This window comes from Octopus sinensis, linkage group LG9 (assembly GCF_006345805.1).
Source record: "Octopus sinensis linkage group LG9, ASM634580v1, whole genome shotgun sequence".
NCBI lineage: Eukaryota > Metazoa > Mollusca > Cephalopoda > Octopoda > Octopodidae > Octopus > Octopus sinensis.
Window position 1 is genome coordinate 41,586,897 of NC_043005.1, and position 15,673 is coordinate 41,602,569.

At 35.6% G+C, this 15,673-nt stretch overlaps 1 protein-coding gene across 6 annotated transcripts in view; it reads left to right on the forward strand.

Annotated features, from left to right (window-relative positions):
- Positions 1-2,281: 2,281 nt before the first annotated feature.
- The window catches only part of LOC115215828, a 61,426-nt gene continuing 48,034 nt past the window's right edge, over positions 2,282-15,673 (forward strand). Inside the window, exons 1-2 of one of the 6 annotated variants that reach the window (XM_029785149.2) lie at positions 3,323-3,419; positions 7,044-7,146. The gene's annotated coding sequence lies outside the window, so the exon portion shown is untranslated. Of the gene's footprint in view, positions 3,104-3,322; positions 3,420-7,043; positions 7,147-15,673 lie in introns of those variants that run through there. The other 5 variants (XM_036505935.1, XM_036505933.1, XM_029785151.2 and 2 more) reach the window with 5 other exon arrangements.

A 15,673-nucleotide genomic window follows, 5' to 3' on the forward strand; every position in this document is an offset into this window, starting at 1 on the left:
ACAGCTCCGTACGCACCCAACACATCCACATAGCCCCGCTTCAATTTCTACCAAGTTTAAAGCATAGATTGTTTTCTGTCTAGCATACATGTTTATCAATTTGCAAACAAACCTAAGGGCTGTTAGATTTGGGATAAAAGCGACGATACAGGATTTTGTTTTGTTTAGATTAGTCGCTTTAATTGAAGCTTATATAATTATAATAAAAAAATAATATATAATTACAGTTATGATAAAAATACCTATGTGGTCGCTTTTCTCCGAAATTTAACAGCCCTTGGGTTTGTTTACAAATTGATATATATATATATATATATATATAAAATGTCGTTTATAAAATATCATATAAAATGTTGTAAGAAATTTGGAAAAAAAAATCTATTTATTTTTTCAATATTATTAGCACTTTCGTTCCTTTCTCCGGCTTGTCAAATTAAATTTTGTGAATGTAAAAACACCTTGTTCATTTATATAAAACAGATGTTTTTTGGTGGGTTTGTTTAGAAGAGAACATTGTTTTTGCTTTTTGGGGTGAGGTTTCATAACAATGGTGACGGAGAGATGGAAATATAGGTAGGTAGATCGGATCATATATAGATAAATAGATTGAGAGATAGATAAATAGATAGACGGATAGATAGATAGTCAGACATGTAGGCAGATAGGTAAAAGGAAAGAGAGAGACTGGGATATTACCCTTCTTATTAACCATTTATTTACTTATTTATTTATTTAGTCCTTTATCATTGTATTGGAATGGATTTAAGGATGTACATCACACCTAACACTCTATACACACACACATATACATATATATATGATTATATACATACATATATACATATATAACTATATACATACACATACAGACAGACATACACATATATATTTATATTAAAAGTAGGGAAGGCCGGTTTATATGATTACCCTGGCGTATCGTCAGACCTCGAAAACCTGTTGGCATGACCTAAGAACTCTTCAAAGTATCTTGATATTTTGAAGAGGTCTTAGGCCAACACGTTTTGGGGTCTGACGATACACCATAATGACGTGTGACAAAAGAATTTTGACAAAGAAACAAAAACTGATAATAATAAAGCTGAAGTAAAGACCAAACATATAGTGCGTGTGTTTAATTGGAAAAATATGATTATCCTCAAGTATAGCAATTAAAATATCCTTTCTTAAATGCGAATTTTACGATGACGTAAGTAAACTTTCGTCGATTAGAAAATTATAACAAAATATATTCCCACTGAAGTCAGGAGTTTTGTTGAGATATTGAATATTTATAATGTAATGAGAGACAGAGGTAGATAGATTAAGGGGAAAGAGAGAGAGAGAGAGAGAGAGAGAGAGAGAGAGAAAGAGAGAAAGAGAAAGAGAAACTGAAAGAGAGAGAGAGAAAGACAGAGAGAGAGAGAAAGACAGAGAGAGAGAGATTAATGAAAACTATAGCAGCAATTGCGGATGCATGTCAAGGCCTGTAGCTATGAAACAGAATTTTCTTAAATGTGTTCCACCTACGGATGCGAGATTTCAATTAAGCACTTTCACAGGCATTTGAATGCTTTGATAAGGGAAGCCTTATTGAAACATAGTTTTTATTGCAATTAGGGTTTGAAATCACTGAAAGAATTTCGCTTACATTAAAATTTCATTTGACTGAGCTTCCAAACTTTACACTATGTGCTGAGATGATTCTAGACATTTTCACTTTATTTCGATTTGCAACTGTTATAAGCTACATTATTTGTGTCTGCTTTGAAACAGTAATGAGAAATATTCGTAACAAGAGCTAAGGTAGCTATATTTAGACTTCAAATTTAATTTATTATTAAGCAGTATAAACTTTAATAAGCACTGCGACGCATATGCAGTAAAGACAAGTAGCCAAGGACAGTGGGTGTCTTTACTGATAGGTGAGTGCTTTGTGAGCGGAAGAAATGAAACTTAAACTGGTTGTCGTCGCTGATACATAACTACCTTATTCTAATAATTTATGCAACGAAATAAGTAAAACATCTCGAGGTGCTTATTTACTAGTAAACAGTATTTTCAGCTACTTTGAGTTTCAGACTGTTTCTTGAGAATAACATTAATCATTTTCATTCTTGACTATTTCAGCGAGAGGTTTATCTGGACAATACATTGGTTACAGACGTATCTCAGAACACAGCTATTTCTATTTCTGATTTCTTAACATAATTCTTATTTATGTTACCTGGGTGATTTTCTGTTTAATAGCACAGTGGTTCTCTTTTTATTGTCTCTGTATTCAGTCACTGACTGTCTGTTTGCTTGTACACACACGCGCACGTACATACACGTACACGCACACATACACACACACATACACACATACATACACATATATCACTAGACATTGCTGGCAGGTGTAAACATCTTACACTCGCCCTACCTTGTCTCAACAGGTTAACGATAGTTTATTAGTTGCGTTGCTGTTATACGCGTACGCTCATAAAATATACACAATCACGCACTTGAAATTTCTCTCACTCACATATATCTTTAACTGTAATCTCTCCCTATATTTTTAAGACGACCTGTTCACATAATGAATGCACTGTACATGCACATGCATGTATTCCACTTATATATAGTTACAACGCAAATATACTTTCAGCAGCGCTGAAATCTTAGTAAAAAAAGAACTGACTCGTCCAAAGCACTAAGATATTGATCACACAGAACATTTAGAAAAAAAAAAATACTGTCAGCAATTCAGAAGTGATTCATAGACACAAAGTGGGGTGTCGGTACCACCGCTCCAATTTCACTGGTAATCTTCTATTGGTATATATTAGATTAAACACTAAACGGAATTGAACTTTCGCTGACAAATCCCCGTGATTCGAACTCAGCCATAAAAGTGATAAAACAACAACAACAACAACAACAACTACTACTACTACTACTACTACTACTACTACTACTACTACCACTACTACTGCATTTAGTGCCGCCGCTGCTGCTACTGTTGACTGCTGCTTCCATGCAGGTAATTAAACATGAACTTCCAATACGTACTTATAAATGTACAAACACACACGTCACTATTGTACAACACGGAAGCATAACGGTAGGTTGGATAAAATTTCTGTAATTGTTGTTATAAAGATTACACTGTTGGCTTATCTGTATTATGTTTGTACATGCATACATACATGCATACATACATACATACATAAATACATACATACATACATACATACATACATACATACATACATACATACATACATACATACATACATGTATATGGATAGCAATGCGTTTCTGAGTTGTGAAGTTTTCGTGAAACAATATGCTGTTCATTGACTCATGCTTGTTTTGGTGAAGTTTACGTACAATACAATTCCTGTCTGTAGCGACAAGAATTTCGAACAATGTTGAAGGTAATAGTGTAATATATGCTTCTTTTATTATTTGCTTATAATTATTTATTGTGAAGGCGCGTGGTTTAGTGATTAGGGGTATTTGGCTCACGATCGCAAGGACGTGAGTTCGATTCTTGGTGACGTGTTGTGTCCATAAGCAAGAAACTTTATTTCACTTAGCTCCAGTCCACTCAGCCGATAAAAATGAGTAGTACCTGTATTTCAAAGGACTGGCCTTGTCACACTGTGTGACGCTGAACCTCTCTGAGAACTACGTTAAGGGTATGTGGAGAGGTCAGTCACATGCGCGTCATTTTCGTTCCGTTGATCGAATCAACAGAAAAACCTCGTCGTCGTTACCGATGGAATGCTAGTTATTCTTTTATATGTTTCAGCCTTGAATCTGCGGCCTTGCTGGGGCACATTAAAAAAACATTATTTTATGGTAATTGCATGCTATATTTCTTACCTACTTTGATTGTATTCATATAAAATGCTTTATAAAGACACTCAACTGATTTTGTTTGATATTTCTGTAATACAACTGAGGAATAATGTTACTATACCATTTCCCAGCATTGATTAAACGGTATCTTATTTCAACTTGACCTTTTAACTTTCAAGCTTTCTTCGTTGTGCTATTAATTTGATGGCCAGCCTATCTTTTTAAATTATATTTCACAAAGTTCAACTTAATAATGTATCACAGATTGTCATCGTGTATAATGGTTCATACATGACTCTTCTTCGCAGTCACTTTCACCTCATCTGTGACATCAAATATTTGTCTTCGAAGTCTGTCCTTTATTGGACTGGCCGAGTGGAAATCAGAGCGCACCAGAATTCGGCTTTAAGGTGGTTGCCTAATTGCTTAGTTTGTTGCCAAAGATTCGTGTGGTTGCGCATTGAATAATTTACAGATTCTTGCTAAGTCTTTTCCCCTTTAACAGCTTCCCTCAACTTTCAGAGTGTCTTAACTTGCCGTCTGCGTTCGCAGTACAACTATGTTCCAGAGAGTTAAAGTAAATGACGTCTACGTCGTTCCCCCAAACGGTCACCATAACATTCAAGCCTCTCTTTAATTCCTAAGGACTTGGAGAAAGGGTGTGATTCTAATCCATGGCCTGAAGCTTTGTTTCTGAATCATCAGAAATGAATGTTTTATTAGCTTCAAATACGATAAAGTTGATATGAGAAGGCTTCTGACTTTTTCTTCTTCGAGTCGGATGTTAACTGCTAGTGCATCCACTTCTGTCTTCCACTATCTTCTGTAAATTATTTGTGGCCATAGTCCAATTTTGCAGCAAGATCATGGATTCAGACACATCTGTCTGCCCGACAGATGATTCGTGTCAGTTGTTGCAGTTGAGACATAATTGAAACTGAAATTAAATATTTGTCGCATGGCTCGAGTTTCCTACCTCTGTAATCTTCAAGTAGGAACAGTGACGTGAAGCACGAGACGCGACACAAACTCTGTGTCAGTTTCAATTAAAGAGTCATATCCTCTACATGTTTGAAGTACTCACTTCTCATTCGTCTGACATAAAACAGTGTACATACACATACATACACACACATACATACATACATACATACATATATATATATATATATTATATATATATATATATATATAATATATATATATATATATATACATATATGCATACACACACATATAGATATATATATACATACATTATATATACATGTAAATATATATATATATATAAATATATATTATACATATATGTATATATTATCTACATATATAGATGATATTTAAGATATATATATACCCTACACGTATGCTATATGTAATATACATCATCATCATCACCATCATCATGCGGTCGTACTTATTGCACGGATCGTTGGTTGTGACTTGTTCTCTTGAGTCTGTCCGTCCGCCATTGCACGTGATAAGTCTTCTCAAGTGCACTCGGAATCCTCGCAAAGTTTGATGTGGTCTACCAACGTTTGTGTAAAAATGCTTCGGTTTCCAAAGAAAAACGTCACTGATGATCTCATTCCTTGTTCTCCAGCTCTGTTCAGCGAATCTTGTTCTTCGTTCTCCCATGACGTGTGATATTAGTGGTAAATTACAATAAAACAAGTTCTTTTGCTGGGTGTTGTCTCCAGGATATAACCTGAGCAACTCGAAGCATTCTTGTATAAGTTCCGTCAAATCTCTTTCCAAGACGTTTTGTTAAATCCATGTTGTATATCCATATAAAACAACTGAATGCATAACCGCCTGAAAGAAATTACGATTCAAATTTAATGGAAGCTATGATATCCAGACCGTTGATAATTTATTTAAAGCTACCCAGGTTTCGCCGATTCACCGATGAATATCACTTGCGGACAGATCTTCCTTTGCAGTTTTAATTCCGAAATTCGTTTGAAATTTTCAATGATTTTCCAGATTTTAATGTTGCCGCTTTGTTTGTACATCATATATTCTGTCTTGTCTGAGTTGAAAATAGAGACCAATGCCTTTATCAGCACTTTCAAAGCTGTACAAGAGAGACTCTGCATCACAAACTTCATCTGCTAGCAGCACCAAGTCATCAGCACAGTCAGCATCTGTGATGGACACAGTTGGAAAACGTTTGATTTTGGTTGGTTGAAGAGTGAATCCTTTGACTTTAATCTCATCTAAACGGCGTGGAGAACATAATCTAGAAATATTATGAACAGGTAGAATGCAAAGGCTAGAAGACATCAGCCACTATGTCAAAGAACTCTGTGTCGCCATCTAGAGAACGAACTATAGAGTATTTCTATTCAACATAATGATAGCGTTCACACTTCCCTTTAAGAAACCGTATGCAAGAAGTATTTCTTCCATTTTCCTTATTTTTATATGCTTATATGCGTGTTCCAATTATCCCAAGAGCTATGCTGGCAGGGCTATCTATGCTAGACAGGAATAGGACCTGGAGTGACGTTAAAATAATCACACCAGAGGAGTAAACCTCAATGGTGAAACTCCAAGAGCCACGCTTACGGAGAAGCTATGGGAAGCAGCATGACGGATGCGTTTGTTTCTGTGAAGCTGGTACCTATCAAAGGTAAAACATACAAAAGAAATCTGGGCGAAAGAACTTACAAAGTTAACGGCCAAGTACCCAGTTCAGTGAAGTAACTACTGCAACATCTATAGGTGTGGTGTTTCTAGCTGAGATATTCAGCTAACGAAAGACAAGTATGACCCTTTTTCATATTAGACACTTAAGCCGCATCGCCCATCGTGTGGCTCAACAAGGAGTGCATCCTGTTGGGGTTGTGACTTCGGCCACAGTGTTCGAAATGTCAGTAAAGAAGGCAAACTCAAAACCTAAACTTTTGAAATGTAAAAAAGTGTTTCCTCATTTCCACCTCCAACGCCCGAACAATAAACCCCATAAATCAGTTACCAGAATTTGCTGCATCTGTTGTTAAACAAAAGATATGTAATATAATCTATACGATATATATATATATATATATATATATATATATATATATATATATATATATATATATATATATATTATATATATATATATAATATATATATATATATCTCTCTGTCTTTATTTAATACTTATGATATATGTAATATGTTTAATATATATGAAATTTATCACATAGGCAAATTCTCAGAAAGACCGGTATTATTCTGCTTTCGCAAGACTTGTATTATGTACGAAAATTGACTGAAAGAGTGAAACGACTTTGGCCTTCTTCGCAGCAGGTGAGGACAGGTGTTTTCCACTGTATATGGGTTGGTTCAAAGTGATGAAGTCAACACTCATCCTGGGCTAGGAAACGTTCAATGTCAGATTTTCCTTCATATGCTCAGCCTGATGCGTCTTTGATCATGAGTCAAAAGTCGTGGCAACCGTCAATCAGAAACCCCGATCAGGCTAAGTTCATTGTACACAATAGACTCAAGTATTCCACCAAATATTCTAACGGCTTTGGCTATATGATTTATAGGTAATCGCCTGACATCCATCACCATATGGTGAACATGATGAATGTTTTTCTTGGGTTTAGCAGTTGTCCAGACCATGAGTCATTTTCAAGACACTCCCTTCTCCTCTTAAGTTCATCTTCCCATTTATGCACTGTTGATAACGTAACCATGTCAGCATGAATATCATTTGGGGCTAAACCGTTTTTCTGCAGGTATCTGATAACACCACGATGCCAAATTTTCTCCATTTTTCAAGAGAAGTCGTTATCAGTTACTTTTGGAATCTTCTTTGAACAATCAGATGTCTGCTTAACTCGAAGGAAACAATGTAGTAATTTACAAGTAGAGTTGAAAATAATGCATGTAAAATTTCACAGCTCTAGTATCACTCCTTCAAAGCCAGCTTATAAGCTCTTCAGCCCACCTTCGTATATTAAAAGGGTCTGGACCCCGTAAAAGGCAACCAAATGTCCCATTTTCACCACATGGAATTTAACCAGACACATGCAGACACACATATATTATATAGTATATAAAATATGCGTACGTGTCCACACGCGTGCACACGCACACTTATTTCTTTGTGTATATGAGCGTATGTATTTGGGTTCAAGGTTTTGTGTAATAATTTACTTGAATCAAAATTGCTTACTGGATGTTAAAGATTTCTTTAAATATTTCATTTATTAATGGTGTCTATTTAACCATCTCTGGTCGATTATTCATTGAATAGTAAAAGCACGGTGTATTAATCAATATTAACTAATTTTCTAATCTTCTTCTTCTTAGTAATAATATCTTATTTTATTTATATTTGTGAGTATATATATATATATTATATATATATATATATATATATATATATATATTATATATATATATATATATATATATGTATATATATATATATGACCATATATATATATTTGTATATAATTATATATAGGGTTTTACATATATCACACATACAAACACATGAACATGATAGTACAGACACACGCACATAGACACACACGCATGAGCGCGCACACACACACACACACAGACTCTACACACACAGTAGCACATCTATTTTTTCTGTGTGTTTAAAAACAAAGCGTTTAATAGAGAGTAATCGAAATGAAGGACATACTATTGAAGCAGGTGTCGTATTTTAACAGTCCATTGATAAGAAAAAAATCTGTTCTAGATGATAAATAATTCATAAACTGGCTTGACCATGAACAAATTTATGTGGAAAAGTGCTGAGCTAAATGAAGCAGTAGATCCGAATAACAAAACAGATACATTGAACCAATGCAACGATTGAACGTAACCGATTATGATAATGATGTCTTATTTATAGAAAAAAAAATCTTCAATATTAGAGTGAGTATAAATGAATGGAAGTTTATCTAAATGAATTAATGATTATAGATTTCTATCGACACAGAGTGTAAGCCAATAAGTAATTAACATAGTTGTCCTTTTGAATATCAATATGGGACACTGATATGTTCATGCCCTTTCTCGTATTTTTGACTCCTATTTATGCACTAATATCTACACCATTCATCTAATGTGTATAAGAACTACTCTAAATTATAGACGTTCTACTACACTGTATTAGTCACTTCATGTGTAACTAGTGCTAAGCAACTGTATATAGTTGTTATATACACGTTAGCTTTAATAACTCCACGCTCTGACGAAGAAAGTATCAGACTAACTTTCTCTTTGATTGGTCTTATGCCACTGCTGGGAAAGCTTTCATGTTATTGATTTTATAATTTTATAAAGAGTAGGAATGAGAAATTGTCTTGTGATACATATCCAATCTTATTAAGAACAAACGCGAATTCATACAGATCAATCTGCCGATAGAAACCTATTCCTTGACTAAGTTTGTTTAGAAATATTCGGATACACGGTTCATCTAGAAATGGTTATATAATATAAGCTCTAATATAATATAGAGAAAAGTGAACAAATTCGATAAAGAGGATATTTGCATTTAAAATATTCCTGTGTTTAATAGATTATAAACACGTCTAATATTTTGATGAAAAATATCACACTTCACATTTTTGGTGAATAAGAGGAGAAAGGTATTTCCCATAAGCTTCGAAGTCCTAAATCTTGATGTCGGTATATCATTCCTGTAAGATTGTAGGGAAAACGTGTCCTAAGAGAACATCTGAGCCTTGAAGGTTAGTTTTTAGCAAAGTGTCTAATTCAAGGTTTAGTGAGAGGGAGACATAATGAGAAATGGTTGAGCTGATTATCGGGTATTTTTAAGTGAAAATATTTTGTATAAAACGCGAATGAAGGTTTTGTTGGTGTCAATAATTGCTGTCATTAAAGTTTTAAATAAGGAGAGGTACTTGGGAACTGGTATATGAATGCGGTCATTAAGTTGCTGTTGGCATTTACGGCTATAGAGACACGGTGCTGACTTACAGCTTTGGGACATTGAAAGCAAGGGAAATCGGCGGATACAAATAGACCCTTTTGTTGTTGGATGAAGCACGATGTCACATAAAGCAAAGAATTAAACGAATCGTTAGAGCGTCGGATATATTGCCTTCAAGTCGACATGCTGACTACGTTATGAATTTAAATACTGCTGAGCACGACTTTACATTGCATTTTTGGGGTCGATAAATATAGATAAATAAAGATAGCATAATTTACGAGTCATCCATACATCAGTGTAAGTTATCAAAAACCTTAAGTTTTATTTTTTAAAGTCTTTAGCGTACATAGATACATAGATATTACTGCGCGGCGACGCACGCCAGTGGGGTATATTGTGATGACATGACAGGCGTCAAATCTAAGGGCAAGAAAGAGATCAAATATATCTAGACAGACAACGTGATGATCAATGATGAACTGATACAGATAATTCTGGATGGCAATATTTTCATACGCTGACAGCACGATCTGTATGGCCCTTTCTTTTGAGCTGAAGTTAACGAGAGTAACGTGATGCAGATGTTTCTGAGATTCCAAAAGTTGTTCACTGTCTTTTATGTGTTGAACGATAACAAAACAACTAGTATTTGAAGAAAGCTGGAGGCCAACAGAAATAACTCATGACCTTATAGAAAGATGGATTTTTGGTAATGGAACCGAGAAGTCTATATTGCCACCGCTCAAGAGACAAGAAAAGGTCTATTGAGGTGAGCGAACTCCCGGCACCATATTTTTGATAATAACTGTAGAACATTCCTTGGTCAGTAAGACAACAATTAGAAATTAAAGATTTGTATTACACAGTCGAACGAGATATCTAGTCTTCTAGAAAGCAGTAGCTTATAAGTGTAGACTAAATTCCAGGGATAGTCATGAATTGAAGAATACACTGAATTAATCTCCAGCTTAAAGAGTAGCCAATTACACACACACACACACACACACACACACACACACATATATATATATATGTAAAAAAAGTCAAGATAGAAAATGCTAAAATAATTTTATAAAACACATTTCACTATCGGTTTCAGTCATTGAGACTTTCTCAACTGTAAGTATGGAAAACAATTAAATTTGAGAAAAATTAAAAGAAAAGATTTTTTAAAAGAATATTTGCATAGTGTTCAAATATAAGTGGCATTTTCTTTGTTTCTGCCTGTATCTGTCTCTCTTGTTTACTCCTGTGGGTTCGATATATATATATATATATATATATATATATATATTATATATATATATATATATATATATATATATATTTATATTCACTCTTTTACTCTTTTACTTGTTTCAGTCATTTGACTGCGGCCATGCTGGAGCACCACCTTTTAGTACTTATTCTATCGGTCTCTTTTTGCCGAACCGCTAGGTGACGGGGACCTAAACACACCAGCATCGGTTGTCAAGCAATGCTAGGGGGACAAACACAGACACACAAACACACGCATACATATATATATACATATATACGACAGGCTTCTTTCAGTTTCCGTCTACCAAATCCACTCACAAAGCATTGGTCGGCCCGGGGCTATAGCAGAAGACACTTTCCCAAGATGCCACGCAGTGGGACTGAACCCGCAACCGTGTGGTTGGTTAGCAAGCTACTTACCACACAGCCACTCCTGCGCCTATATATATATATATATATATATATATATATATATATATATATATATATATATATATATATAATCAGAAAGGATCTGTCTTCCATCGACTGGTCTTTTACTCTCAATTCCCCTCATATTGAGACCGCGTGGCAGCACTTTGAAGCCATTGTCACCGACACATGCTCTAAACACGCTCCCAAGAAATCTACTAACACAAACAGAAACCGGCTCCCTAAAAAGAAAAAAACACTCATCAGGCGCATCAAAAGACTCAACAAAAAAATCAACCAATTAAAATATTCCCACACGCAACATCCACATTCAACAACAATGAAAAGACTAGAGCTGGAAAAACTTCATCTGCAGACTAACATGAAAACCTCCATTGAAAATCAAAGAGCTGTGGAGGAACAATGGGTAATCAAAAACATCAAACAGAACCCAAAAGTGTTCTATTCTTATGCAAATAAGCATAGAACCACTGTCTCACCTATTGGGCCATTGATTGATGAAAACGGCATTCCCCAACACGATGCTAAAGAAATGGCAGAAATACTGCAGAAACAATATTGCTCTGTCTTCAGTGTTCCCACTGATATTGATGTGAGGGAAACGAACGAAGCTGACTCCCAACACAAAATCGCAGACATAACCTTCACTGCCACCGACATCGTAGCAGCAATAAATGAGGTCAAACATTACTCTGCTGTAGGCCCTGATAGATTTCCCGCCAGTCTCCTGAAGGAATGTAGATATCAACTTGCAGTCCCTCTGACCAACCTCTGGAGAAACTCGTTAGACGCAGGTTATATACCGAAAAAGTTTCTATCCCAGTCGGTCATCCCGGTTTTCAAACAGGGAAACAGATCCCTCGCAGTCAACTATCACCCAATCTCACTCACCTCCCACATCATTAAAGTGTTTGAAAGAGTGTTAAGATCAAGGATAGCTGACTTCCTGGAGACCCACAAACTCCTAAATTCAAATCAGCATGGCTTTCGCTGTGGCAGGGACTGTCTAACACAGCTCTTACACCACATTGAAGATGTACTCAAAGCCTTGGGAACAGGTTCGAACTCTGACGTCATATACCTTGACTTCAGTAAAGCGTTCGACAGGGTAGACCATAACATCCTACTCTCAAAATTGGCAAATGTTGGAATCCGTGGAAAAGTTCTACACTGGATTCAGTATTTCCTAGCGAATAGAACACAACATGTTGTAGTTGATGGAGTCCACTCAAACCCAGCAAAAGTCACCAGCGGTGTTCCCCAGGGAACTGTTTTGGGTCCGCTACTCTTCATAATTTATGTAAACGACCTTTCCAGTGTCGTACATCACTGCAAAGTGAAAATATTCGCTGATGACACTAAGCTCCAGCAAATCGTCAATGAAGAAGCAGACCGAACTCAACTCCAGTCTGACCTATATGCTGCGAGTCAATGGGCAGACAGAAACAAAATGCAACTGAATGAGGGAAAATTTGAGCTGATGCATTTTGGAAGAAATTCCTCACTAAAACAACCATACTCTCTTCCTTCAGGGGAACCGCTCACAGCCTCTAACAATATCAGAGACCTGGGTGTAATTGTTGATGACGATCTCAGTTGGAGTGCACACATCAAGGTCGATACAGCTCGTAGGATGAGTTCCTGGATCTTAAGAACTTTCCGGTTCAGAGAACAAGGTGTCATCATACCACTTTTTTCATCCTTTGTACGGCCACACCTTGAATACTGCTGTCCACTGTGGTCTCCTCACACAAGACAAAACATCTCCAGAATTGAGTCACCCCAGAGGGCTCTCACTAAACAAATTGAAGGCATGGCTGCTCTCGACTATTGGGATCGCCTTAAAGCCTTGAAACTTTACTCCCTCCAGCGTCGCCGTGAGCGGTACATCATTTGTACGATGTGGAAAATATACCGCCAACTTTGCCCAAATGACCTAAACATTAGCTTCAAGGTTCATCCGAGACTTGGACCACGGGCTATACGTCCCCTGCCAAATTCAAGATCACAACATACATGTACACTGCAACATAATTTCTTTTCCTCAACAGGCCCTGCCCTATTTAACATTGTCCCGAGGGAGATCAAAGAGGAAAAGGATCCCATCAACTTCAAACAGAGTCTGGATAGACTCCTTCAAAGAATACCAGATAAGCCACCCATAATTGGATACAACTCACCCAACAAGAACTCACTACTTGAACAAAACTGGATACAACTCACCCAACAAGAACTCACTACTTGAACAAAACTTGACTTAAACAGGATTCGAATAATCCTATCAGGTGGTGCTATTAAGTTAGACATGGCCTGGACCAATCTCTGGTCGAAACATATCTAAGTTTTATCTAAGTTTTATATATATATATATATATTATATATATATATATATATATATATATTTATTTATATATATATATACTTTGGTACAGTCTAGCAATAATTAATTCTACTTAATGGATTGAGAAAAGTTGATGGCGTGAGCATGTTAAAGTTTTTGTGGTATTTTCAAACCGGAATTCTCGTTCAAATACTTGCACAACAGCGGCCTCAAGTAAAGTCAATAAACTCTGGAGTCCGATAAAGCTAATAACAATAAATCAGAAACAATAAATCAAGCAGACAATTAACGTTAAATAAATTCTATCTTAACCATTCACGGCAATTAGATTTAGTATTTCAGAAACGCTTCTCTAGTAAAGGTTTAAATTTTAAGGCATGTAGCTTAACTCATTTAAATATAGAAATTTTACCTATCTAAATACTATTGGTACTGTCAGTATTAAATTGCCTGTAATTCTGTATACTTTTTATAAATTTCAGTTATAAAACAAAACAATTCAATTTTATTGAAAATCCTTAAATTTAGCGGGCAAGATATCTTTCTGAAGCGGCTTCATTTAGAAGGTGTTTTATTTGTTATCTAGAAATTGTTTTGCAGCATTTTTAATCGATTTCCCTGGAATTAAGTTTTTCGATGATGCTAATGAAAACATTAATGGTGATGATGATGATTTATGTAAGCAAGGAAATAATATCATGAAAGTGAAACTACAGAACGACAGTACCAAAGATAAAAGTTACTCAATCAGTCCGCAACTTTGACTCCTGTGACTGCAAATATTGTTTGCATGCTAAAAGATGTTTTACTCGAATCAATCTTCTTTATGACCAGCTCTGAATAAGTTAATAACGCATTGCATTAATTCGGTGAAGAGAAGGCTCAGAGCTGATATAACACTTGTATTAATCTCAAACAAGAAAGTGCTTTGAATATAAAGTTCAAAATGCGTTATCGATGTTTTTTTTAAACATTACCCCAAAATATATTATTTGGTATATACACACATACATACATACATACATATATATATATATATAATATATATATATATATATATATATATATATATATATAATATATATATATATACATATATATACCTCTACACTCACCTACAAAGATATACACACAAACACACAGGCACGGACACACACGCACACGCATATGTATATGTATATATATAGCGCAGGAGTGGCTGTGTGATAAGTAGCTTGCTTACCAACCACGTAGTTCAGGGTTCAGTCACACTGCGTGTCTTTTACTATAACCTCGGACCGACCAAAGCCTTGTGAGTGAATTTAGTAGATGGAAACTGAAAGAAGCCCGTCGTGCATATATGTATGTATGTATGTATGTATGTATGTATGTATGTATGTATGTATGTATGTGTGTATATGTTTGTATGTCCTGTGTTTGTCCTCCCATTTGAAACCAGCATTTGTATGTTCAAAAGATAGTGATCTAGCAGAATCGTTAGCGAGCCAGGTAAAATATCTTGCAGCATATCATCCGTTTCCACGTTCAAATTTGGCCGAGGTCCACTTTGACTTTAATAATTTAGGGTCCGATAAAATGAGCACTGGGGTTGATATAATCGGCTTACATCCCTCCCCCGAAATCGCTGGCTTTTGTACCAAAATTTGAAAGCAATATTTTTAAATGTTGCCCAAGTTGTCTACAGTTTGAGCAATTGTAACTTTGCGGAGACTTGTTAGACTACATGCGGTTCATTCTGTCAAATATATATTTCGATGTAAAGTCCTTCTTAGATTTCTGCGTCATTGTTCCTCGACTTATAATGCGCAATACCATGGTGCATTTGATGTAGGGTTGTGCATTTTATTTGATCTTACATTTAGCACTACTTACAC